This window comes from Triturus cristatus, chromosome 3_2, assembly GCF_964204655.1.
Source record: "Triturus cristatus chromosome 3_2, aTriCri1.1, whole genome shotgun sequence".
Classification (NCBI taxonomy): domain Eukaryota; kingdom Metazoa; phylum Chordata; class Amphibia; order Caudata; family Salamandridae; genus Triturus; species Triturus cristatus.
Genome location: NC_140584.1, coordinates 960,278,454 through 960,304,844, shown reverse-complemented (window position 1 = coordinate 960,304,844; position 26,391 = coordinate 960,278,454).

Here is a 26,391-nt window from a genome sequence, read left to right as displayed (position 1 = left end):
ACAGTCACAACATAGGGACAGTCTGTGCCAGTGGCCTATGCACTCACCTGATACCCTGGTCGCCCATACTGCATGGAGTACTGTGGGAGGATCACATCCAGCAGAGCCATGTTCTCCTCCAGGGTGAATGGCTGTGTCCTCTCCACAGCCCTTGACAGGGTTCCAGGGAATCAGTAGCAGCAGCTGGGTCGACGAATGCAAAGATGTGCAGGCAAGAACTCCCTCATGGGACCTGGCTGCCTTATATGTGCCCTTCTGCCCAGTCTCATGCACAGGAGTACAGAGTGATTGGTCACTCACATTTGCATCCTATGTTTCCACCAATCCCTTCAAACCTAGCAGTCTGTGGGTTCTCTATCGGTTTCATTCTCCTGCATGATGTCAGCCCCACAAACACATTGCAACAAAGTAGAAGAATTCCAACTGACTTCTGCTGTGTACCTTCCAGAACAATTTCGAAATTTGAACTTGGTCTCCATGACAACCAGCATGCATGTAGGCCTTAATACTTGTCCCCTATGTAATTTGGAGCATCACACACAGGTACGGTGCGTTTCGGGGCCCTAGGGCACCCCAAATGCATGGCAACGGCCCGTACATGCATGCCTACGTTCACTATCACTATGGGTGTCCTCGCGTATGCGTACTCGTAGTGGTACGGGCCGTACACTCGCATGTACGCTCACTATCACTACGAGTACGCATACGCGTGCAGACCCATAGTGATAGTGAGCGTAGATGCGTGTGTACGGTCCGTACCACTACGAGTACGCATACGCGTGCAGACCCATAGTGATAGTGAGCGTAGATGCGTGTGTACGGTCCGTACCACTACGGGTACGCATACGTGAGGACACCCATAGTGATAGGGCCGTACACACGCATCTACGCTCACTATCACTATGGGTCTGCACGCGTATGCGTACTCGTAGTGGTACGGACCGTACACACGCATCTACGCTCACTATCACTATGGGTCTGCACGCGTATGCGTACTCGTAGTGGTACGGACCGTACAAATGCCTGTACGCTCGCCATCACGATGGGTACACATACGGCAGCACTCCCACAGTGATTTGGGAACATACACAGGCCCTCTTAGCAGCAGTACGGCGGTTTTTACACATCACAGTGGTGATAGGCGACACACAGGTAGGAATAGGGCGGACATACTTGTCCATGGATGGACATACTTGTCCATGGATGGACATATTTGTCCAGGAATGGACATCAAGGCATCGTCTGTGCATTACTACATGTGTGGGGCACAGGTGTGACAGGCTGTGATGTGGAACATGACTCCTGAGTGGAGAAGGCACCAGATGTATGATGAGATGTGTATAGGTGTACTGTGTGACGGTGCAATGTGTGCCAGGCATGCCCTTGACTCCTTTGACATGTGTGCATGTCGTACTGCGCACTTGGGGTGAGCGTCACTGGCATGGCACGGACACCAACACACGGAAGTGTCCCATGATGCCCGGTACAGGGGTTATGACACATGACTTGTCACTACCCACAGTGCACAATGTGACTATGTCATTTATGTGTGCGGGATTTCCATCAGGTTGATGTTGTAGCACCCTCAAAAGCTGCAGCCGTTGCAGCAACCAACATGTGTCTGTGTGGAGATTGTCATTGCACACTGTTCCGCACACCATGCCACATGTGTTATCGGATGTGAGGTGCACATGTATGCATGGGACACGGAGTAGCGTGACAAGGCCATGTCAGCATCCTCACAAGGAATGTGTGGTGAGTCATGACATGTGCACCTTCATGGCAAGGTGTGTGGGCAGGCCTAGTGTATTGTCATGTGACCTGTGGCTCCGGTGTTCCGCTACCAGTCTCTGCAATCGGCATCCTACTTCTGCTGATGTGTGGGTGTATGTCACTCCTGTCTTGCGTCTGGCTGTTCACTTGCACTGGGACACAGCTATTCCCATGGCGTGGCATGGGGAGGTTCTCAATCTCCGTGTGTAGCTGGGTCTTGGAAGGAGTGTCACCTTGCATCCATACGTGTCCTGGGCATGTAGCACATACCTGACTCCCTATGTAGCATGTGTGTATTGCCAGATTTACATGTGCTCAGTAGACATGAGTTGTTGTCGTAGTGCACTCACTCTTCCTTGTCACTTCCAAATTACTGCAGAGCGCCGCCTCTTGCCCGAAGAATTCCAGACTTGGCTGCCATGCAGGAGAATGACAGGATCCGGCTCTACCGCTTCACCCAACCGTTGATTCTGGAGCTGACGGCGAGACTGGCACCACACCTGCAACCGCAGCACAGGTATCCTACGGCACTGACACCCCAGCTGAAGGTAATGGCTGCCCTACATTTTCTTGCCACGGGTACCTTCCAAAATACCATAGCTCATGTTGGTGGCATGTCCCAGAGCATGTTCAGCGGTGTGCTGCATGATTTCTTGGAGGCCATGTTGATTCACCTGGATGACTTCATCAAGTTCCCAACCCCTGAACAGATGACTGAGGTCAAGCGTGGATTCTATGCCCTGGGAGGGATGCCCCATGTCATTGGGTCCATAGATGGGACACATGTAGCTTTGGTACCACCACACGCACGGGAGGTGGCGTACCGCAATCGGAAGCACTACCACTCCATCAATGCCCTTGTGGTGTGTCTGTCCAACATGGTGATTTCACATGTCTGTGCTCGTTTTCCAGGATCAGCACACGATGCCTACATCATGAGGCGTAGCGGGATGCCTGATATGATGATGCAGCTGCGCAACGAACGGGCATGTGTTGTTGGTGGGTACAGTCTGTCTGTCCTGTATTCTGTATAGCCTACCAGCACGACCGCTTCACCACTTCTAACGATGTCCATGTGCTTCCCATGTAGGGGACGCTGGCTATCCCAACATGCCTTGGCTGCTGACACCTCTCCGCAACCCCATCACGCCGGCCCAGCTCCGCTACAACACCGCCCATGGCCGGACAAGGCGAGTGATAGAGAGGACGTTTGGCATGCTGAAGAGCCGATTCCGGTGCCTCCACAAGACCGGCGGTGCACTCCCTTATGCCCTGGCGAAGGTCTGCAAGATCTTCATGGTCTGCTGCATGCTGCACAACATGGCAGTTGAAAGAGCTGTGCCACTCATCCTGAATCAACATGACGAGGACCATCCACCCGTGGAGGACGAAGGGCTTGGCAATGGGGCTAGTGATGTGGAGGATGTGGAGCCGCAAGAGGACATCCGGACTCGGCTCATACGCGACTTCTTTGCTTAGTGGTGAGTACCAGTGTCTGAGTGTGCACGCATTGGTCCCCGTGTGGCATGCGTTGTGATGTGTGTCTCCACCTGCATGTATGGCACGTGAGTCAGAGGTGTGTGTGGGTGTGTCACTGGAGTGATGGTGGCAGTGATGGTAGTATTTCCCCAGTCACAATGATGACCTAGCATGTTGTCATCCATACATGTGTCGAGTAAATGCACATGCAAGTGGCTGTGTTATTTGTGGCTGACTTCTTGTGTGTCTCTCTTCCCCAGGTACCTGCGCATGCCGTTTGCTGGTTGCATTGTTGTGCCACTGCTATTCCTCATGGACATGACATCGTGGGCTGACTCAGCGTTACAGGCACGGACACGTTTGGAAGTCTCCATGGGGTAAGGGATGCATCTGGGGTGTATTGGTTGTGGCAGTTGTTCACGATGTATGCACACTGCCCCTGTCGATGTGTTGTTCCTCTGCAGCCATGTCGCATCCCCATGGGACACGACATGCAGCTGTGTACACCTGAATAGATGGTCTGCTTGGTTGACAGTCATCAGTGATGGGATAGTGGATTGTGATGATGGCATCAATGTGTGTGACACTGCCCTCGGACACATACGGTTAGCATTGGCTTGACATGGTGTGGGACTTCCACATCAGCGGATCTATGGTGTATGGCAGGCTCTCCGTGTGCAGCTGTGGGTATTTAGCTGTTAGCCGACGCTTGTGTGCCAGTACCATGGCTATCACGCATTTGTGCTGCAGAAGGGGGGTGCCAGTGTTGGACCCACATGTCACTCCACATGATGTGTTCATGTGTACTTCGAGTTGCCTCTGCAATCCCGAATACATGACTAATAAAGGTGTCCCTATGCCTCCAAGGTGCCTCTTCTCAGTCAATGCTGGTGTGTTGGCACGGTGCATCCTGCATGTCTGGCATGGTATTCCCTGATTGTGGCTATGTGTCAATGTGTCGAGTGGCAAGATGCAAGCTGTGTGTGTGGGCTGAGACTGTGTATTGGGCATGATGTCCATGACTGCGTGGGTATTGTGACATGTGCCATCCCCATGCATCCAACGTTGGCCAGGCCCCCATTCTCTGCATCCACCGGACTCAAGCTTGCAGGACATGGTTCTGCCACCTGTCTACACATACCTGGGTGCCCCCCAGGACACTGGACTGGATCCCTGACCTCTGCGCATGACTGTTGGTGTACTCAATGTGTGTGTCAGCATGGTTGTTCGGCCACCCCCTCAGCTGGTTGTGCCCATCACGGGTGTGTATGGTGCTCCATGTCTGTCTTGCCTAATACACTGTGACCCATGTGTCCTGTGCCAGAGTCAGGCCCCAGGGTGTGGATGGTTGAAGAGAAAAGATGACTCAGGCATGTTTAGACTTTACAAGACACATGTTAGGTAATAATGCTACCAGCAGGCATCTACTCTTCATAGTGTGATTTATTATTGGGGGGGGGGGAAGGACAAAGTGAGGGGCTTTCCGGGATTATGGAATCCAAAGTTCAGTAGGGGAGTTGGTGTCCTTGCCATTGGAAATCCTCAGAGTCCATGCCACAGTCTTTGTCAACATTGGTCAGCCAGTGACCAGCAGGGCCATGTGGCAGAGAATGTCTCTTGATGCTGTGATGCTGTTGCTCCAGTGGGCCAGGTGCCAGGCCAGGTGTCCTGGGAGATGGTGATGTAGCAGCCACCCTCACGGTCCTTTCCGTGGACGACCCGGCCTCCTGCGGGGAACCTCACCAGCAGGCCGTGACGACGTCTGGGATGCTCCGTCGGATGTTTCCTCCTCCTCCTCCTGATCCCTCCCTGTGGGTGGTGATGTTCTCCGCCTTCTGGCACAGGGAGGGTCGGCCATGGTGTCGGCCATCCGACGGAGTGTAGCGTGAATCCCCTGGAATGCCGTCACTTGCTCAGCCTGTCTGTCCTCCATCCTCCGTTGGTGTACCAGTAGACAGGCAATTAGCTCCACATGTTGCTGGGCCTGCTGGGCCTTGATCCCCTCGAGGACGGACACAACCTGGGCCATGCCCGTGGTGTCCTGCCGGTATGAGTCCAGGATGTTACGGACATGGGAAAATACCGGATCCCCAGCCAACTGGTCAGGCTCGCGCCTCCGCCGTCCTCCACTCCCACCACCCCTGCCCACTTGCACCTGGCCTGCACTTGTGGGCACATGGGGTCTCCGGGACCCCTGAGGGGTGGCATTGGCGTTGTCGCCTGCCTCCTCCTGGGTGCCCGGGACACCGTGTCCCTCCTGGCGAGCCTGGCTGCATTGTGGTGTTGGGGCAGGGATCCTGGGTGTCTCCTGGGATGTGGCAGGAGTGGGGGTGGTGGTTGGCACAGTTGTACCTGACGCAGGTGCTGCAGGTGGTTGGACACCAGAGGGGCCAGGTTGGTCGGGGTCGTCCGCAGAGTGGTGAGAGTGGTCGCTGCCGGTGGGATCGGGCTCCTGCAGATCCGGGTCCTGTGAGTGTTCCCCCCCAGTGTTGGGGGGTGCACCACGACGTTGACCTGTGTGTGAGAGAGACAATGTTAATTTGGTCCATGCAACATCCATGTTTCATCCGTTTCAAAGTTGGCACATTTCCTCTTGGAATTAGGATCGGTCTTGCATTCCACTCACAGTGCACTTGTGCATGGGTGTGTCCCTTGGGCACCACTTTGGCCCCTTTAACTATGTGTGGCACAGTCTTACTTGCTGCGTCAAGTGTGACTGCAGTCAGCAGTGGAGTGGGCAGGTGTGGCGAGCCATGCATTGGTGCCTTCCGTGTAGCACTGTACATGTGCACATGGAGTGGATCCACACACTTATATTATCCAGGTAGCTGTCGTTGTGCTCGTGAACAGGTTGTGACATGGCCCTGTGTTTTGCCATGGTGAAGAGGGGGGGTTCTGGCACTGGCCACCCTTGTCTACATGCACGCAGACTACCTGCTGACGAGCAGACATTCACACACGCAACACGGCTGATTAGCTCTCCCTGTGTCTCGCTCCCTCTGTGTCCCCCTCTCCCTCCCTCCGTGTGTCAGCCTCCTCCCTCTGTCCGTCTCCCTCCCTCTCTGTCCCCCTCTCCCTCCCTCTCTGTCGCCTTCTCCCTCCCTCTGTGTCCCCCTCTCCCTCCCTCCGTGTGTCAGCCTCCTCCCTCTGTCCGTCTCCCTCCCTCTCTGTCCCCCTCTCCCTCCCTCTCTGTCCCCCTCTCCCTCCCTCCGTGTGTCAGCCTCCTCCCTCTGTCCGTCTCCCTCCCTCTCTGTCCCCCTCTCCCTCCCTCTCTGTCCCCCTCTCCTTCCCTCTCTGTCGCCTTCTCCCTCCCTCTGTGTCCCCCTCTCCCTCCCTCCGTGTGTCAGCCTCCTCCCTCTGTCCGTCTCCCTCCCTCTCTGTCCCCCCTCTCCCTCCCTCTCTGTCCCCCTCTCCCTCCCTCTGTGTCCCCCTCTCCCTCCCTCCGTGTGTCACCCTCTGTCACCTCGGCCCAGCTTCCTGGGCACACACTGTTTGCAGATCTTTGAGTGGCCCTTGGCTTGTTGATGTGAGTTTGTTCCTGATCTCCAGGCACCCATTGGGTGTGATGTGTGTCTGTGCGCTGCTGCTGTGGTGGTGTGTGCTGCCACTCTTTCACAATGTTGGCTGTTCATTAGCTGCTGTCATGTGCAAAACAGTGCCTTCACCCCCATGTGTTGATGCAAGGCGTCCGCCATTTGCTGGCAAGTCATTCCTGTGTTGGGACACACTGTCTGTCTGGCTGTGACCTAGGCCATATGGGTAGAGTGAATTGTTGTCTGCTTCTGAGTTGCACTATGTGCGTTTTGGGGCCCAGCCTCCCGCCATCCGGGTTACCGTGTCATGTGTTGTTGTCTTCTGTGGCCTGTGACTTGACATTGTCCAGCTGGGTGCATGGGGCATGGTGGCAGCAGTGGCATGTGCGTGCTCATGGAGTGTGGTTGAGTCATGCGATGGCTTGTGGTGGTTGCGTGCCTGTTAGTGATGTTGGTTGTGGATGCCGTTCCCCCCATGTGAGGTGCGTTGTTTGTGTACTCACCCGGGTCTCGGAGTCCTTCTAATCCTTCGACTGCCTCCACCGGCAGTATGGCCATCACCCTCTCCTCCCAGGGATGGTAGTGTACGGGTCTGCGGGAGGGCCCTCCTCCGGTGGCGTTGGCCTGGTCGTGTTCATCCTGCCTCTTGGCTCGGACCCTCCTCCGCAGATCGTACCACCTGTTCTGGCATTCCTTGCCAAATTTGCTGTGACTCTGGTACCATATGTTATGTTCAAAAGACGAACGCCTATAATGTGCCTCAACTGTTGTGCAAGTATTGTGTGACCTTAGTGGGATATCCTTTGGGCTTTTCTACGGGTTGGTTTGTTCCTTCGACAAGCAGAGGAGGAAGTTAGGTTTGAGAGCACTATAGGTAAAGTAGAAAGAAAATTATAGAGGAAACATACGACCAATCATTGTGAAAGTCAAAAACCGACAAAAAGATTAATTTGGATGTGCATGTAACTTCTGACAGACTGCTGCTTAGGTGTATGTGTGTCAAGATTCCTGCCTGGTCCGTCTGGTGTCCGCAACAGCATTCACAGCATCGACGATGGTCTGCCACATGGCTGTTTTTGCTGCCTGGCTGGTGTTTCTGACCAATGTTCCAAAGATCTGTGGCTCGACTCTGAGGATTTGATCAACAAGAACCTCCAACTCTCGGTTACTGAACTTTGGATTCTTGGTAGTGGGCATGATGAGGGGTGTGGATGGTGGGGGGGGTGTGGATGGTGGGGGTGGTGTGTGGATGGTTGTGGGTGTGTGGGTGTGGTTGTGCAGGTGCGTGTGTGTGTGAATGTGATGAGGGTGTGTTTGTGAAGGTGGTTGTGTGAAGGTGTGCAAGTGTAAGGTGTAGTAAAGGTTGAGGTCTGGTGCTGTGGGTTGTCTGTGGGGTCTGGCAGCAGTGGGTCTGTTGCAAAGGCTCATGGTTTGTGTGTGTGGGCCCTTTTTATTGGTCCATTGGTGGGTGTGGCTGTGTTTGAATTGTGGGTGGGTTGGTTATAAGGAGTGGTGGTGTATTGGGCCTCTGTTTGTTTTTGGCAGTTGCAGGTCAGTGAAGGTGTTGTTTTAGTGTTTTTTGGCCATGTTTAGTGGCTTTGTGCCATTCGAATGGTGTATTGTTGTGTTGTTTTGTTTTGTCCTGGTTGTGTCCGTGCGTTTTGAGCGTGTGTACGGTGTGTACATGGGCCATTTGGTTGTACGGTGCTGTCCTTGTGTGTGGCTTGGTACGACTCGTACATGCGGTTGTGATGTACTGAGTACACGGTGGTACGACACGTACAGGGGTGGGGGTAGGACTCGAACGTACTGGGATGTACATACACGGTGGTTCGACACGTACAGGGGTGGGGGTAGGACTCGAACGTACTGGGTACACGGTGGTACGACACGTACAGGGGTGGGGGTAGGACTCGAACGCACTGGGGTGGGGGTACACGGTGGTAGGACACGTACAGGGGTGGGGGTATGACTGGAACGTACTGGGGTGGGGGTACACGGGGGTAGGACACGTACAGGGGTAGGGGTACGACTGGAACGTACTGGGGTGTGGGTACACGGGGGTAGGACACGTACAGGGGTGGGGGTACGACTGGAACGTACTGGGGTGTGGGTACACGGTGGTACGACACGTACAGGGGTGGGGGTACGACTGGAACGTACTGGGGTGGGGGTACACGGGGGTAGGACACGTACAGGGGTGGGGGTAGGACTCGAACGTACTGGGTACACGGTGGTACGACACGTACAGGGGTGGGGGTAGGACTCGAACGTACTGGGGTGGGGGTACACGGTGGGACGACACGTACAGGGGTGGGGGTACGACTGGAACGTACTGGGGTGGGGGTACACGGTGGTACGACACGTACAGGGGTGGGGGTACGACTGGAACGTACTGGGGTGGGGGTACATGGGGGTAGGACACGTACAGGGGTGGGGGTACGACTGGAACGTACTGGGGTGTGGGTACACGGGGGTAGGACACGTACAGGGGTGGGGGTACGACTGGAACGTACTGGGGTGTGGGTACACGGTGGTACGACACGTACAGGGGTGGGGGTACGACTGGAACGTACTGGGGTGTGGGTACACGGGGGTAGGACACGTACAGGGGTGTGGGTACGACTGGAACATACTGGGGTGTGGGTACACAGTGGTACGACACGTACAGGGGTGGGGGTACGACTGGAACGTACTGGGGTGGGGGTACACGGGGGTAGGACACGTACAGGGGTGGGGGTAGGACTCGAACGTACTGGGTACACGGTGGTACGACACGTACAGGGGTGGGGGTAGGACTCGAACGTACTGGGGTGGGGGTACACGGTGGGACGACACGTACAGGGGTCGGGGTACGACTGGAACGTACTGGGGTGGGGGTACACGGTGGTACGACACGTACAGGGGTGGGGGTACGACTGGAACGTACTGGGGTGGGGGTACACGGGGGTAGGACACGTACAGGGGTGGGGGTACGACTGGAACGTACTGGGGTGTGGGTACACGGGGGTAGGACACGTACAGGGGTGGGGGTACGACTGGAACGTACTGGGGTGTGGGTACACGGGGGTAGGACACGTACAGGGGTGGGGGTAGGACTCGAACGTACTGGGGTGTACATGGACGGTGGTATGACACGTACAGGGGTGGGGGTAGGACTCGAACGTACTGGGGTGTACCTAGACGGGTGGGGGTGTACATACACGGGGGGTACGTGTCGGACGTACGGGGGCTGGGGGGAGTGTTGGGCGCGTATGCGGGCACATGTCTCCATGGTTGCTATAGGAGTTCGGTGCGGACGGTGTTTTTTCCATACGGTTGTGACCTCGGACGCACGGGATGGATCGTGATTCCTCGGTCGGACTTGACTTTTCACGTTTGTACGGTAAATCGTCCGAGGACGTGTCGGACACATTTTCCGACCCGAGGACGTGTGGGGAATGATTCCCAATGCGGTTCGTATGGACTTTTTCCCATGCGAATCGTGATTGCCAGTTCGTACGGCACTTGTACGATTTGTACGGTAAAAAGACCGGATACGAGTCGCACGGGGTAATTTTTTACCGGATCGTGATCGGCACCATAGTGTTCTCCTTTGCACCAAACCATTGACATAAAACAGCTCCCAAACCCAACTGACTAGCGTCAACATAAATGTGGCATTTGACCCCAGGGGTGAATGAGGATAACACTGGGGAGTCAGAAATAACTTTTTTGATAAGATTGAAGGAAATATCCAATTCATGAGACCAAATAAATTTCTCATTCTTCTTTAAAAGATTACGTAACGGTTGTACTATTTGTGAATAGGCTTGAATGAACCTTGAGTAATATTCCGTCATGCCTAAGAAGGATTTAAGAGCATCTTTATCTTTGGGTACTAGAACATTAGAAATGGCCTTGATAAGTGAAAATGTTGGCTTGATACCATTTGAAGAAATAGAATGACCTAAGTAATCCACCTCAGATTTTAAAAATTTACATTTGTCTTGACCTAAGGTGATGCCTGCATCTCTAAAACGTGTAAGTACTTTTTTGAGTGTTTGAACATGTTCATGTTTATTTTTAGAAAAGATTAGAACATCATCTTGGTAGGCCTGAACACATTCGATATTTTTAAGTAAACAATCCATAAATTTCTGAAAGACGCTGGCCGCAGAGGCTAACCCAAAAGGCAGCCTCAAATATTTATAAGCTCCAAAAGGGGTAATGAAAGTTGTCAAGGTGGTGGACTGAGGAGACAGGGGAATTTGATGGTATGCGCTGCGAAGGTCAAGTAAGGTGAAGTATTTTGAACCATTAATGCCAGTTAGAAGATCTTGAATTTTGGGAAGGGGATGACAATCAATAAGTATATTTTGATTGAGGGAGCGAAGATCAGCACAGAGACAGATACTGGAATCTTTCTTCCTTACAATTACAATGGGACTAACCCACTGAGAAGAGTCAGTTGGTTCAATAATACCTTCTGTTACCATTTTTTCCAACAATTTTTTTAAATCATCCCTTACACTAAGAGGAGTGGACCTGAGCTTATGTGTAACAGGTATGGCACCTGGCTTACCTTTAATTAAATGTTCAAATTTTTTGATTTTACCTATTTTGGAATTGAAAACTTGAGGAAATTGTGTGACAATGTCATTAACAATTTGTTCATTGTCATCTGAAATTGATGAAATATCAGTATCATTAACTTGAACAGGATTTTCTGAACCGGGGACAAGTTTCAAACCCATTTTTGCCAAGTCTTGCCAGCCTACTATGTTCTTTCCATTTATTGCAACATATATTTTAGTAATGGTTTGTCTACCAAGACACGATATATTTGACATAAAAAATCCAAGCATATCTATGTCTGTGCCTCCATATGCTTTAGGAATGATATCAAGTTTTGAAAGGGTCATAGATGCAGCCCATCATTTTTCAAAAAGAATGTTAGAAATGATGGTAACCGGAGCACCTGAGTCTGCCATCATGTCAATTGATTTATCGGCAATAACAACTACACATGTTGGATCCTTAGCACGTTCCTGATTATTTAAATCCTCACAAGAATCAATGGCTAAAATTTCCCTTTCTTGAATGTTATTTGACGATAAATCTATAGTGTTAATATTCATGTTTTGTAATGAGGACTCAAGAGGGGCAACATCAAACGAGGGGGCATTAAGTTCTGGATATTGAAAGTCTTGTGAGGAAATGGACCGAACATGAACAGATTGCTTACTTCTACAAACTGAGCTAAAGTGTCCTATTTTGTTGCAATTTGTACATTTCTTTCCTAAAGCAAAACACGTGGGGCTGTTACTAAGGTGTGTTCTAGAGCCACATCTGTAACAAATAGTGGTAGGTTTCTGATGAAATGGTCTTGAGAATTTGTTTTTGACGGCAATAGCATTCACAAGCATGTCATTTTGAACCAAATTTACAGGTGTAGTATTATCATTTGCAATACATTTTGATGAAACAATGCTTCTTTCAATACTTTTAGCCATATCAATGACTTCTGACAGGGTAGGATCTCTACAGCTTAAAATACGCTCCTGAATGTTCTTGTGATAGCAACTATACACAAACTGGTCCCTAATGTACATATCCAATGAAGCACCAAAATTACAATCTGCTGATAAATTTCTAAGTACAGAAATATAGTCTTCTACAGTTTCATCACAATTTTGTTTACGTTTCATAAAGTTATAGCGTTCAAGCATGACATTTGGTTGTTCTAGATACTTTTTGTTGAGTCTCTGAATAGCATCAGTATAAACATTCCAACCATCACCATCTCCAAGGGGAGGTATCGTGGTTGGTAAGTTATCAAAAGTTTGACGACCAGCTTTTCCCAAGTGACTATAGAGTATTGCTAACTTCCGTTTGGCCGGATATTCCTCTGCAGCAATGGCCACCATATAGCTTTCAAAACTGCGAAACCATGTCTTCCAAGGTTCAGCAGGTTTGCCATTAACAGGGAGGAAATTATTTAGCTGTACAATCTGCTGGTTGTTGGCCATGTTGAATAAATATTATTAACTCTTTTCTTGTTTATTTTTAGAAAAATAAATATTTTCTTCCTTTAAGATCCTTATCTTTGTTAAATTATAATTTTCCCCTTTTTGAGATTATTATTTTAAACTTTAATGAAGTACATACCAGGTCAGGTGCTTTATATGTGGCAAAATAGCTGATTCCGTTGTTAATCTCAAATTTAAGGTGAAAATGTGCCAACCCTCTTTTTGACACATGTAACGATAGCGTATCTGTTTGTGAAGGCTTTCTTCTCTTTTTTTTTTTTTTTTTAAATAAAGACAACACCACGACGTGAAGCGCGATGATGTAGGAATCAAATCCTCTTCTATAGCAGTCAGCGTCGATATGTTTTAGGGCTGTTTCCTTGACTCTCGTGATGTCGTCATCACGTTGTTTGTATCTTCGATCCGGATGTCCGTGGTAGCGGAAACTAAGCAAAACGCTTTAAATTCAGGACGAACTGAATCCGTGGTCAGTTTTCGCCTGAAGAGAGCTCGTCGAACTCACAACTTCAACTGCAACAACCAAGACGGCAATACAATGCGGATTAACTTCCTGGTTACGAGTGCGTGTCCCGTAGTCTTCGAAAGTTGTAAAATTGTGAATAGCTGGTGAATCGCGTCGCCAAATGTAAAGAAGACTGCATGCATCCAATTCAATCAGGAAGACAGAGTCGGTAAGTAAACTTCAATGCAGAGTGAAGTTTATTTCAATGCCAGCTAAACACGGGAGTACTGCTGCCCACAACAACGATCAGCTGCCAACTGGTTTAACTAACTGTAGATTCATTAACGAGCAGACGCAGCACGAGAGATGCACCCTCAAACATAAACATGTTTGAAGATACACTCTCGCGCAGCGCCTGCAAGAATGTGGAATACATAGCATGTCATATAATGAACACAAAGAAAATACTAAACTGAACATGACGTGAATAAACATTGACATAGTACCTTTACACCCCCCCCCCCTCGTGTGTGGCAGCCCGGGATGAGACAGCTTCCCAGTGCCCACACAGCCGCACCCGAGCACTTCACAGGTCTTTGAAAGACCATTTGCATGTTAATGAGGCCTCGCTGGTGTTTCACCCCTTCTAAGAGCCCCTGCAGCTCCACTCTGCCTATTGCTTAAAGATTCAGCCCAGCCCTCCCCCCTCCCCCCCCCCCCACCCGCGAAACAAGCATTTACAATGCAACGGTCTCGGCATTGTTAAAGTTAGAGCTATTGGCATTGCTCATGACAATGCCGTTTCTTTAAATGTTTTAAAAACAAAAACATAAACAAAAATAATGTCATGAGCAATGCCAATAGCTCTAACTTTACCAATGCCGAGACCATTGCATTGTAAATGCTTGTTTCTTGCTGCTGCTTGCTAATTTCTCCATTTATTTTAGGCTCCCCCTCCTCTTTGTATTCTGTCAGACCTCGTCTGGCCCTGGCAGACTGGGGGTGGTTTGTTGGGCGATGTCCTTGCTTCCAAAACACTATTTGCGTCCAGTTGTACATCAGTGCCACAATTTCTTTACATGCAGACTTGTAAAGGTGCAGTCACCTGCACTCTGGCCACTGATAGGAACATGCAAAACGCTTTAGGACCATCGCACCACACAAACAGGCCTTTGCTATAGCCGCGCTGTAGTCTGATGCTCATCAGGGCACGTACACCTTGTGCTCGTGCCTGCCAACCTGCAGCATTGAACGCGGATGCCGGCGTTCTGTAAACTGATATCAACATATCCGCCAGAATCAACCGAAGAAAAGAAAAAGATTCAATGTTTGCGTTGGTCGTCTACCCCAAGCCCTGAGAAGCCCGGGAAAGGATTCTGCTGTCGGCAGGGCAGCGACATATCCTTCAGCTCCCCAGATGGGGGCGGGGGCTTTGAAGTAGAGAAGACATAAAGCAGCATCTACGGCCGAAGTATACTGTTACAGACTGGATTACCTGCAAAACCCGGCAAATCAGGCATAAACTCCCTTAATGGCCTATGACTGCCTAATAAATCTAGGATTGAAAAAGCCTAGCATTTTAGCGTCTGAGAAGATTGGAGGAAGCTGCAAACTGCAAAATTGGGTGGTGGCGGCGGCGACAGGAGAGGTCAAAACACGCAGGCAAACAGACACAGCAGAGGTAAGTGAAAGTGTGGCATTTAAGAAATTCTTTCTCAGTGTCATTTTAGCTGCAACTAAGCAGAGTAAGCTAAACTAAACACTGCAAAAGTGCAGTAGGTGACCTTAGAGAAGTGTAAGGAAATAGAGTTGCTAGTAACAGCAATGGCACCTGGCAGAGGCAAATTGCGGAAAGACATTGGCCAGTCAACAGACTCCACAACGAGAAATGACCCAGTTGATGAGGCTAAGGCAGTCTCAAAAGGAAAAGGAAACAAGCATTTGCAATGCAATAGGTCTCGCATTTACGCGAGTTTGAGCTATTGACATTGTAAATGACAATGTCTTTTATTTATGTTTTGGTTTTTAAACCATAAATAAAAGGCATTGTCATTTACAATACTAATAGCTTAAACTCTCGCAAATGCGAGACCTATTGCATTGTAAATGCTTGTTACTTATGGTCCTTGCTTACAAGAAGCAAGGCTGGCAGTCAAAAAGGACAACTTTGCTTCTCATAAGCTACGACTACAAGTACAAAGTGCGTGTTTATGCAACACTTGCAGGTTTTGAAAATACAAATAAAAGGCATTGTCATTTACAAAGGCAATAGTTCAAACCCTCCCAAATGCGAGACCTATTGCATTGCAAATGCTTGTTAAATACTATGCACCCTGCCCAATTTGCCTACAGGGCATACTTGAGGGTGACTAATATGCATTAAAAAGGATAGGTTTAGGGCTGGCCAAGGGTTTATTGTGCCAGGTTGAAATGACAGTTTAAAACTGAACTAAATGCTGCAGTAGCAGGCCTGAGTGATAATTACTTTAGTGGGTGGCACAATGAGTACTGCAGGGTATGGGTAAAGGTAGTACAACTTTTCTAGGGACTTAAAAGTAATTCAATCTGTTAATTTGGTGTAAGGCACTGTTACCATGTTTGAAGGAGAGAGCATAAGCACTTTAGTAGTTGTTACCATTGTTAAAGTGTGCACAGACCTAAAGCCAACAAAAAACAAATTCATCAAAACAGGTGGTATGAAGGCAAAATATTTGGGGAAATACCAGACCACGGATGTCAGATCTAATTGCCTGTGCCTTTTAATGTTCCACTGTGCACCATGTGATCAATTGCAGGAATACTGACAGTTTCAGCATACTGCTTTTAAAGCTTTCCCGACAATAGAATGGAAATGTTTGTTAGAATCCTAATGTACGGAGTGTTGGTGTAAGGTTCACGATGCCAAAATGTGTTCATACCTCCTGTCAGGAAATTTTAAACAGATTGCCTTGACTCCACACCTAACGAACTTCAGCGTATGTAGGGAGAAGGACATGAAGATGCAACACTTTTAGAATTATAATGTGACATGCAGAACTGGTGCAAACTGAAATATACGTATGCACTGGTGAATCTGTCACCCGACGTCACCAGATTGGATCAGAAAAACAGTTGATTCCAAATTTGGATTATGTAAAATGCTAAACAAACAGGTGCAGCATTGCTTGATAGCAAAACATGGTCACAATGCAATATGCGTATGGTGTAAAATTGAACAATTTAGGGGCATATTATCATGCACGGCGTTAAAATTATCGCCGCTTTAGCGGCAGAAAACTGCCGCTAAAGCGGCAATAATAGGCTTGATAATATGCCACAGAGAATTCCAATAGAAGCCCATGTTCACACCAGAACTTGGGCTTCTATGGGAATTCTCAAGGGCATATTTTCAAGCCCATTATCGCCGCTTTAGCAGCAGTTCTCTGCCGCTAAAGCGGCGATAATTTTAACGCCGTTTCTTGATAATATGCCCCTATGTTTCTTCATTTCTGCGTATAATATATATCTACATTTGCCCAGTTTCCTGCCGCTTGTCCCTCCAAGATCGATGACAGGTAATTTACATGGCTACACTAAAAGGGACATTGTTAGTTTCTTCCTCGAATGTTTGAACGCACTCCTACCCTGCAGTAAGTCATTAGGAGCTAAAGACGAACGCAAGCACTATTTTAAAAAAAATAATTGCACAGCTTTATTATGACTCATCACTAATAACACTGAAAGAGTCTTGAGTTATGCAGCTGAGAAAACGAAAAACCGTAAGATGGAGGTCAGGGGGTTCTATGGTGTGTTCTGCTTTATCTATCCTTAGCGTGACCGTTTCTATCTGTGCCATTTGCAGTTGTGGAATTAAATAATGAGATCTAAGTAACAAATTACGAGAAGCAAATAATATTTCAGCCTTACTTTGAAATCAAAGCTCTAAAATATTGCGACTGTTCTATTACAATCAAGGAGCGTAAAAATCTCTTACGCAAAGACAAGGGGCCACAGATCGCAAGTTTAAATTAACGGGAAAGACATTTTGCACACAAAAGAGAGAGTGGGAGACTACACAGAGGTATGCGGCTGACATTTTTAAAGAAGTGTGCACCATTCAAAAAATTTCACGCTGTGGTGGGCATGGTTTATCTCAAGCCAGCACACACAGAGACAAACACTTTCCTTTAAACGTCGATGCCAGTCTCTGGCGATGCTGATAAGAACCTACTACCAATCGTTAGCATGTTGCAATACACACATTTCTATTTACGCGTCATGTATGCTACAAGACAGCTGTCAACGTTCCCGTATTGGTAAAGCCAGAATTCCCTGAGCACGTAGTGGAAGCTGTTATTAAAAATAGAGCAGGATGCCAAAGCCACGCAGCATGTGTCGAGGCCTCGCTGCAAACAGGGAGGTTCTGCGTTTGTGTGGAAGGCGCATCAACGGGCTAAAATAAAAACTGAATGCTGGCTGCTGCAGGGGCTGTGTGCACTTGAAGAGTGGAGGGAGGGCTTATAATGAAACCGAAGGGGAATAAAAACGGCCAGCAATGGTCCAAAAGCATAAACATGCTGGCATCAGGGTGTGAAGCACTCACCCGGGAGAAACTAAGGCAAACTCTCCCGAGGAAACAACCGCGCGCCACTCGCAGGTCAGAGGAGGAAACACAGGCACACTTAGCGGAGGAAACAAAGGACACATAAACGCACGCATGTGAGTGTCTGAGTGAGCAGCAGCGAGAAAAAGTAAACATTTTAACAAGCAAACATTTTAACAAGCATTGGCCGCGCAAAACGCGATGGTGGGGGATAATGAACAGGCATTGAACGCGCGAGACGCGATGGTGGGGGGGTGGGGGAGAGAAGCGCGAGTAGAGATAAGCTGGTGTGAAATAGCAGCAGGGAAGGGGGCGGAGAGGGGCTACGAGGGAGAGCGAAGTAAAGCCATATGGCTGCTTTGCGCGCGTGCACGCCTCGTGCACTGTAGCTCTATGCCAGGGGAAGCACTTTCAAAAACCCACTACAAAATGTCTCAAAGAGACAGCTTTCGCTGTCTCAGCGAGACCTAAAAAGTCAGTTCTCCAGACCAACAGCAGAATAACCCAGGAAAGCCCTCTGGAAGACTAGAACGGAGGAGGGTTGGCCCCTTATAACCCTATCAAGAACTTTGTGAGCAAACACTTTAAAAGAAAAGAGACCATGCCATGTCCAGGCATAAGTGCGGAGGAGCAGCAACTAAAGTCCCAAATCGAGTTCGAGTTAGACTGCCTGCTTCCGCCGGATTTAGACTGCGCTATTACTACCAACCGATCATTATTAAACCAAAGCGGCCTTACTTTTAACCCAAGGCTATCTTCATCACCATGATTATTCACCCCCTAGCCAGGCGGAAGCCCACATCAACAGAAAGAGAAGGTGGGACCTGTAGAGAATAGCATCTCACGATTGGTGAGAAACGTGTCCGATCAGGGGGGCAGAAGGAGAGCCCCGAGCGAAACCTGAAAAGTTTGAGCGTGGAAACTGTAAGCTCAGTATTTTACTCTACCCCCAACCTAGAGATTTCAGCTACCCCTTCTTCAACTATGTTGGATGTAATGGTGATTCTGCAAAAGACTCTGCAAGGACAGTTGGAAGTGTCCATGATGAATAATGATATCCTGAAATCTCAAAAAGAACAGCTACAGTTAATTGCAGGCGAGTTGAAACAAATTCGAGAACATATAGCATCTATAGTTAGACCAGTAGAGAGCAAAGATATAAACAGGGAGCTGGGAGAGCAAGGGACACATATAGTGGGGGGTCATAGTGTATACGTCTCAAAGTGCCCAATGCTTTTAAAGAAATTGGAGAGGCAACCAGTTACAAACAATATATACCTATAACGAGAAGGGTGGTTAAGAACTTAAAAGGGAAGGAGAAATCATTAGGAAAAAAGAACAGTGCCAACGTTAGGACTAGTGATAGTAGGATTAAGAAATTAGAAAATCTGCCTACAAAAAAGACTCCACAGAAAACTCAGGAAACGCTAAAGCCTATAATGAAGGATAAAAAAGGAAAAAAATACAGTTAAGATCAGAAAAGGATGAAAGAAGAGAGCTGGAGTTTAGAGGCCCAAGTAGACTGCCAATAAGGAAAGATAATTGGTTGGAGCAAGGAATGATTAATGGGAATTCAACTGCACGGAGGAGGGAAATGAAAAAGGGAAGCACAAACAAAAGAAAAGGAGAATAAAGAGGGGAAAAGTCTGTGGTTGTACTTGGAAGCATTAAACTATTGGGATGGGCGTAAAAGATTAAGGAAATTACACCCTTAAATCGATCACAGCTATTGCTAACCTTCTCTAAATACACCAGCCTAAAAGAAATAGGGACAAACGACCTTCGGTAAGTAGGGATTATTCAAAATAAAAACTGGAAGGAGGTCTCCAAAGCCCTGATGTACTGCGGCTTAGTAAAGTCTACAATAATAGAAGCAGAAAAGGCGTTACAGAAGGAAGGAATAAGGGTAGTCCCTAACGCAGAACTACCAACAGCAAATAATCAAAGATTAGCATTCCTAAGCCACAATGCGGGGCTAGGACAAAGACAAATAAGATTAATTGACCAGGAACTGGATGGAAAGGAAGGTATAGAAATCATAGTAACTGGGGGAAGGATGGTAAAAGGCTGGAGGGATGAAAACTGTGGAGATACGTCCTTGATTTATATTACGCCAACCCAGAGAGAGGAGGGGTGGGTAAGTGAAATAGATTAGGATATTGGGACACCGCAGAGCCTAAGGATTCTTTCTTGGAATGTTAATGGCTTTAGCAAAATATTAAAATCTGGAACCTTAAAAAAAACAAGAATTTGCAATGCAATAGGTCTCGCATACACGAGTTTGAGCTGTTGACATTGCAAATGATAATGGCTTTTATTTTTGTTTTCAAAACCTAAATAAAAGGCATAGTCATTTTTAATGCCAATAGCTTAAAGTCTCGTAAATGCGAGACCTATTGCATTGCAAATGCTTGTCTTTTCACCCACTCCTCGCCACTGCATGATTGTTATCTGCGAGTGTCCTGATGCACAAAATTATCAGAATTTTCAGGATTTACAAACTTAGTGTGACCCTGACCCACCGATTCTAAGACCCGTCTAGACCCGAAGATGTTCTTTCTCCAAACATGTTTCATGGAATAAATATAAAGATGGTGTGTAAACCTAGGTAAGTGTCAAAATACTTGCGACATTAACCAGTGCCCACAAGAAGCCCCGCATTCTGAATTTAAAGAAAAAACATTCTTGCATGTGACACAATAGGAAACGAAAGTGAACAGAAAATAGTGATTGGCTGGTAGTGGCATGTGTCATGGGATGGTGTCATGCCTCACTTTCACCTGGTTTGCCATCGGCCAATGACGTGTCCCTCGCCTCAGTTGGGTGCTGAGTCAGCACTATCTTCTATATGTCAGTACCAACGAGTCAGGCGAGTGAAGGGGCTGGGGGCTGCACAGGGGGTGTGCAGCTCTGTTGCGTAATGTGAGTTACGGCGAGAATCCTCGTGTGCTCCAAGGAAACAGACAGAACGGTACACTGAGCAGCCTGTGCTTGTAGTCTAGACCCTTGTGATGTAATTGCATTCATAATTTGTTTTTATCTTGAATGAATCAGCCAGATTCAAAGTACCCGTCAACGTGTGTGACATACGGGAGTCTCGGAGACCCATTAACACATTTTGCTGCTGTGGGGTGGCATCATTTTTCGTAGGACACTGCTAGCTTGCAGCTCTGATGACGTCACGTTGAAGCTACCGCCACTGAACATATTACTTCCATTATAGCAAATTAAATCGCCTGCTGTATTCGTAGTGTGTGTGAACGGAGTTGCATGTATAGTAGCATACTATAAACATCACTTAAGTTTATGGGGCTTACTTGTGTTCTACGTTTTTATTATTATTTAGTCAAAGGTATTTATCGTTTTAGTTAAAAATATTAAGTGAATTTAATAGACTTAATTTCAGTGGCCAATTAAAGCAGTTGCAGTTAGTACAAGACGGTATTTGCAAAAAATCATCTTTATCATTAGGTGCTAAAAATGATAATGCTGTCCGGTTGGCTTATTGGTCAGTCTAAAATTAGTCTTTTAAACAGGATCACAAGCACCTAGGTGTTATTTTGCTAGGAGGTGTGCCAGGGTCCATTGCCAAAGGGACGCACATTAAATATTGTTCGGGTGCTGGCAGGTAACAATGGGCTCTAGATGTGACTAAGGAGCAGGCATGTTAGAATGTGGACAGACGCATCTGCTTTACTGCTTTTGCTCGTGCTTCTGTGATTAAAACATATATATGTATGATAAACACGGGAAATAGTGAGGTCTCCCATGTGTTGTGGTGGTTACTGTCACACAGGCTACTTTGCAGAAATGTGCAATAATGTGCTGCATCGCTTGCAAGGTACCAAAGGCAAGACTGACTGCATTGCAAAAGCTTGTTGATTTTTCTCTCACCCCTCTACCAGGCTCCAGTGGTTAAATCTGATGTTATTTTCGAGCCTCCGGAGAACTGAAAGTGAAATCTTTCTGAACATCAGAGGCTTCGCACGAGGTCTAGTGAGAGAAGTGATGGGTGTGTGACTGTGTGTGCCCGCGGCTGATCGGAAACCAGTAGGAGGCGGCCTCTGTCAGTCAGCCGCTCCGAGCCTGGGCTGCCCTCAGGGTGCAGGGTGCGTGCAGCGCGGGACAGAACAGGCGAAAGCGCGAGACGAGAGCTCAGGGCAGAGTAGAGCTGGCGGACAGCGCAGGGCAGGAGGGGAGGAGACACTATGGGGCTGGCAGGAGATTTCGCGAAAGAGGGTGAGAGGAAGACTGCGGCCGCCGCGTCGGTCTTCAGAGGAGTTGAAGCCTTCTTGGTGACAGCGACACCTAACTGTGCAACCAGGGGACGAGGTGACCACTCCAAGGACGCCCAGCGCCTCTTGGCACAACTTGAAGAGATCTTGAAGCGTACTCTGGAATCTGTCCGCACATTTCGCCTTCTAATCTTTAACAAGACACGCCCGTGGCGCGCGCGCGCTTGGGGGCGGGGGAGCGGACCCTTTGAAGTGCTCCCAAAAGGCGGATTGCATGGCGGCACGATGCGCGTGATTGTGCGCGTGCTAGCCATGCAATCCGCTTTTTGGGAGCACTTTTAAAAGCCCCTATAGTCCCTATAGTCTCGCTTTGCGATCGCTTACGCGATAGCAAGGCGAGACCTAATAATAGATACCCATGAGATCGTGTGTCTGCAAGAAACCTGGCTGTGCGATGTGACCCCAATAATAGAAGGATATGTCCCGGTTTTTAGGTCTGCAACAAAAGGTCAGCAAGGACGACCGATGGTGGGATACTAACCCTAATGTCAACTAGAATGAACAAGCATTTACAATGCAATGGTCTCGGCATTGGTAAAGTTAGAGCTATTGGCATTGCTCATGACATTATTTTTGTTTATGTTTTTGTTTTTAAAACATTTAAAGAAACGTAGATGGATGGGTGGGTGGGTGGAAGGAAGGATGGCTAAGTGAAAGGGTCGATGGAGAGAGAAAGGGAGGATGGATGACTGAAAGGGTGGATGGGTGGAAGGATGAGTGACTGGGTGGATGGATGAGTAAGTGAAAGGATGGGTGAAAGGGTAAATGGCTGGATGGATGAGTGAATGGATGGGTAGAATAGTGGATGGATGAGTGTACAGATGGATAGGATGAAAGGAAGGATGGATGATGGATGAGTGAAAGGATGGATAAAGGGATGGGTGAGTGAAATGATAGATGGAAGGATACATGATGGACAGGTTTGCAAATGTTTGAATATGTTTGGATATGGCTGGGCTTACTTATATACTATTGCGTGACCTCCTCTGATGTGTCTGTAAAACGTACCTATTGTCCTGAAGTTTTGTCCTGAATTTTGACCTCTTGTCCTGAATTTGTGTCCTGAATTTTGACCCTTTGTCCTGAATTTTAACACTCACCGTCCTGAATTTGCACCAACGCCAGTTGGTCAACCTACTGTGCAAAGAGTAAGGAGAACAATTAAGGAGTACAATGGACGAATGCCATCGACAGAAGTAGGTAGATAGGTGGCCAAAATACCTCTTGGATAAGATCATAGTGCAACGCAGGCTTTGTCACCTAACGATTTACCATGTAAATTGCTAAATAGGGGTGAAGGACCATGAGAGTATGGAGTTCTGTATTAGAAACTCTTAATGTGGTAAACCGTATGCTCTGAATAGATTGAGGGTGAAGGGTTCTAAATCCGATGAGTGTGTATCCCAAAACGTAGAGCATTCTAAGAATATCATACAAGTATCCCATTTCCATGCAATCTTACCGGCAGCTTTGGGCTGACCTCTCCCTTGCAACAATGGCAGAAAAAGCGGTGCTGAGACACCGTCACCCCAGCCGCTGCAGCCGCCTCCGCCATGTTCTCCCTCCTGCGAGCCGACCACCTAAGAATGGTGTCCCTGCGTGACGTCACAACTCGGAAGAAAACCTTACCGGGCTGGGACAGACCGCGGCTCTGCCTGACTGTGTGACGTCAGAACTTCGAAACGATAGAGGGAAGGGAAGGGATGGGATGGAACAGAACTGTCTCAGTTCTCTATGGTCGTATTCGAGGAAGCGCCACACCGAAATATTTCCTAGTCTACAATGCGCATGGGCAGAGCACTGTCCCAGCGCTGGCCATATTAAGATCAGGCTAAAGATCACGCCTCAATGATGTACTCCATGATAACAGCTTTCATTTTCCACTATCTTTCTGCACAATAAGCATGACAAACAGCCTTGTCAACAATGGATTTTATAGACTCTTGCTACTCGAAAACGGATCCGAACTATTAGTTATTTAAACGACAGTAACAACTAATAATTTACATACACGGGATGAAATGTAGGTTTCATTACATCATTCCCTTAATTTGTTTACTTATACAATAAAATGGGTTCCGAGAAACACTTGTTTTTTTTTTAATTTTGAAGCATAATGTAATTTTATTTTCTAATATACGATATAGATATTGCATTTAAGCACGAGACTTCGAAACTTTAAAGATGGACGCTCTATTTGTCGTCTACCAAACATCACAGCCGTATTTGAAGGCTGGTGTGATTCTAACAGTGGTTTAACTCTGCATTCCAAGTCTCAGCATGGCGAGAGAGTGAACACAGAGTTCCACAATATCTTTCCTTGTTTGTTCTTGAAAAGAGCGAATTTTCTTCACCTGGTGAGAAGACCTCTTTCCCGAGTTTTCCGGAGTGGTATTCGTGTGGTAAACTGGAGTTAGTTTAAGTGTGAGTGCCTGGGAACAAGTGAAATCCTGCAATCGATGTTTTTTTACCAACTCATTTTAATGTGTGCTTCTAGCCAGGAAGGTTTTATTAGAAATCTATCATCCTGTTTAAAACAAGTAAAGAGGGCACTGGAAGACACCACCGCCTTTCTCCGAGGCCAAGAAGAAATGCCTCGGAGAAAGGCAGCGCCATTTTCGGATTCGGGGGCGTGTTTGTCTTTTCTCTCCTCCAGCCATTGGCTGGAGGAAACAATGAGACTTTCTGTAAAAAACACGCCCCCCGATCCGAAAAGGACGGGGCATAATCGGAGTGACTGGACCTCTTCTCCAGTGGCTGGCCAGCATTTAAGAGGCCAGCCAATGGAGAACAGGAGAGAAGAGGGGCGGGTGCAAGCCCCTCTTCTCAATGTCATTAAATCTCGCGAGCGAGACTGCGCAAGCGCAGCCATCGCTAGCCGAGACCTAAAAAGGTGACCACTACCAGGAAGATGTAAATGGCTGGCAGCATGTAAATGGGGCCTCTGGATCCATACTCAAAGAATGAAAAGCTGATAATAGTTAATGCCTATATACAGGGGGGTGTGATCTGAGGAGTATAGGCAGGAAATGGGAAGGATAAAAGAAGACGTTGACTGGCTGTGCGAAAGTTATCCGAAAGATATTCTTATATTTATGGGGGACTTGAATCACAAACTGAACTTAATTAAAGTGGATAGATGGACCAAAGAAATGTTAAAATCATTTAATATAAAGATGGCAACCTTCCCAAGAACTAAAGGATCAAAATGGGATATAGCGCTGGGAAATTATTTAGGCTCTCAGGGTCTACTCTGTTTAAATGGACGGGTAGGTGAGGATTGCCCAGCACAGCAGACTTTTAAGAGTGGCCAACAGTTATGCCCAATTGATTCTATGTATATGCATGCTTGGAACTTTGACAAAATAAGGGACTCCTAGTGGGCTCTGAAGAGGGAAGTGATCACCATCCGCTGAAATTAAAACTGAGGGGAGGAAAAGTTATTCAAAGGGAAAACTTGATCCCCGTTATGATGGACTACCCTAAACTAAACGGCTGACCACTAGATAAACTGAAGAGCATATGGAAAAATTGTCAAATTTGCAGCAAAAGATATCATTAAGTGACATCTTGGAGCCCCATCTGGAAGGGTATGAGAATACCATTGGACAGGCGGTACAGTGCCTTAGAGTATTCTTAAAAGGGAAGGGAAGAGGAACTGCAAAAATCCAGAATAATCAATACAATAAAAATAACTGGTTTACTGAGGAATGTAAGATTCTAAAGGCGCTGATAAGGAAAGGGGAGAGAAACCTCAAAATAAGGTATGGCAAAGACAGCCAAAATGCGCTGATGAAGTTAAGGTGTAGGTATAAAAATTTGATTAGAGACCAGAAAAGAGAACATATAGAGAAGTGCTGGAGACTTATGATAGAGGCAATAGAAAATAAAAACATAAAAAACATTTGGAAACTCATACAAGAGCAGTCTGGGAAAACCCAGGGACAAATGATCTGAGTGTTAGAGGAAGAAGCTTGGGTGGAACACTTGGAGGAAATATATGGTAAAAAGGTGGAGACGGGGTGAAACAAGTAACCCCTTGGGAGAATGTGGGCGGTGATATAAGATCTATGTTTACATTAAGTAACATTAGAAATATTATCACAAGATTAAACCTCATCCGAGCTGCTGGACCTGACAATATGCCTGCAATAATTATAAAAACTTGCCTTGATTGGTGGGCGGAGTTATTGTATAGGTTGTTTGATAGAACTTTGGATATAGGGATTATACCTGAAAGTTGGAGAGGCGCAAT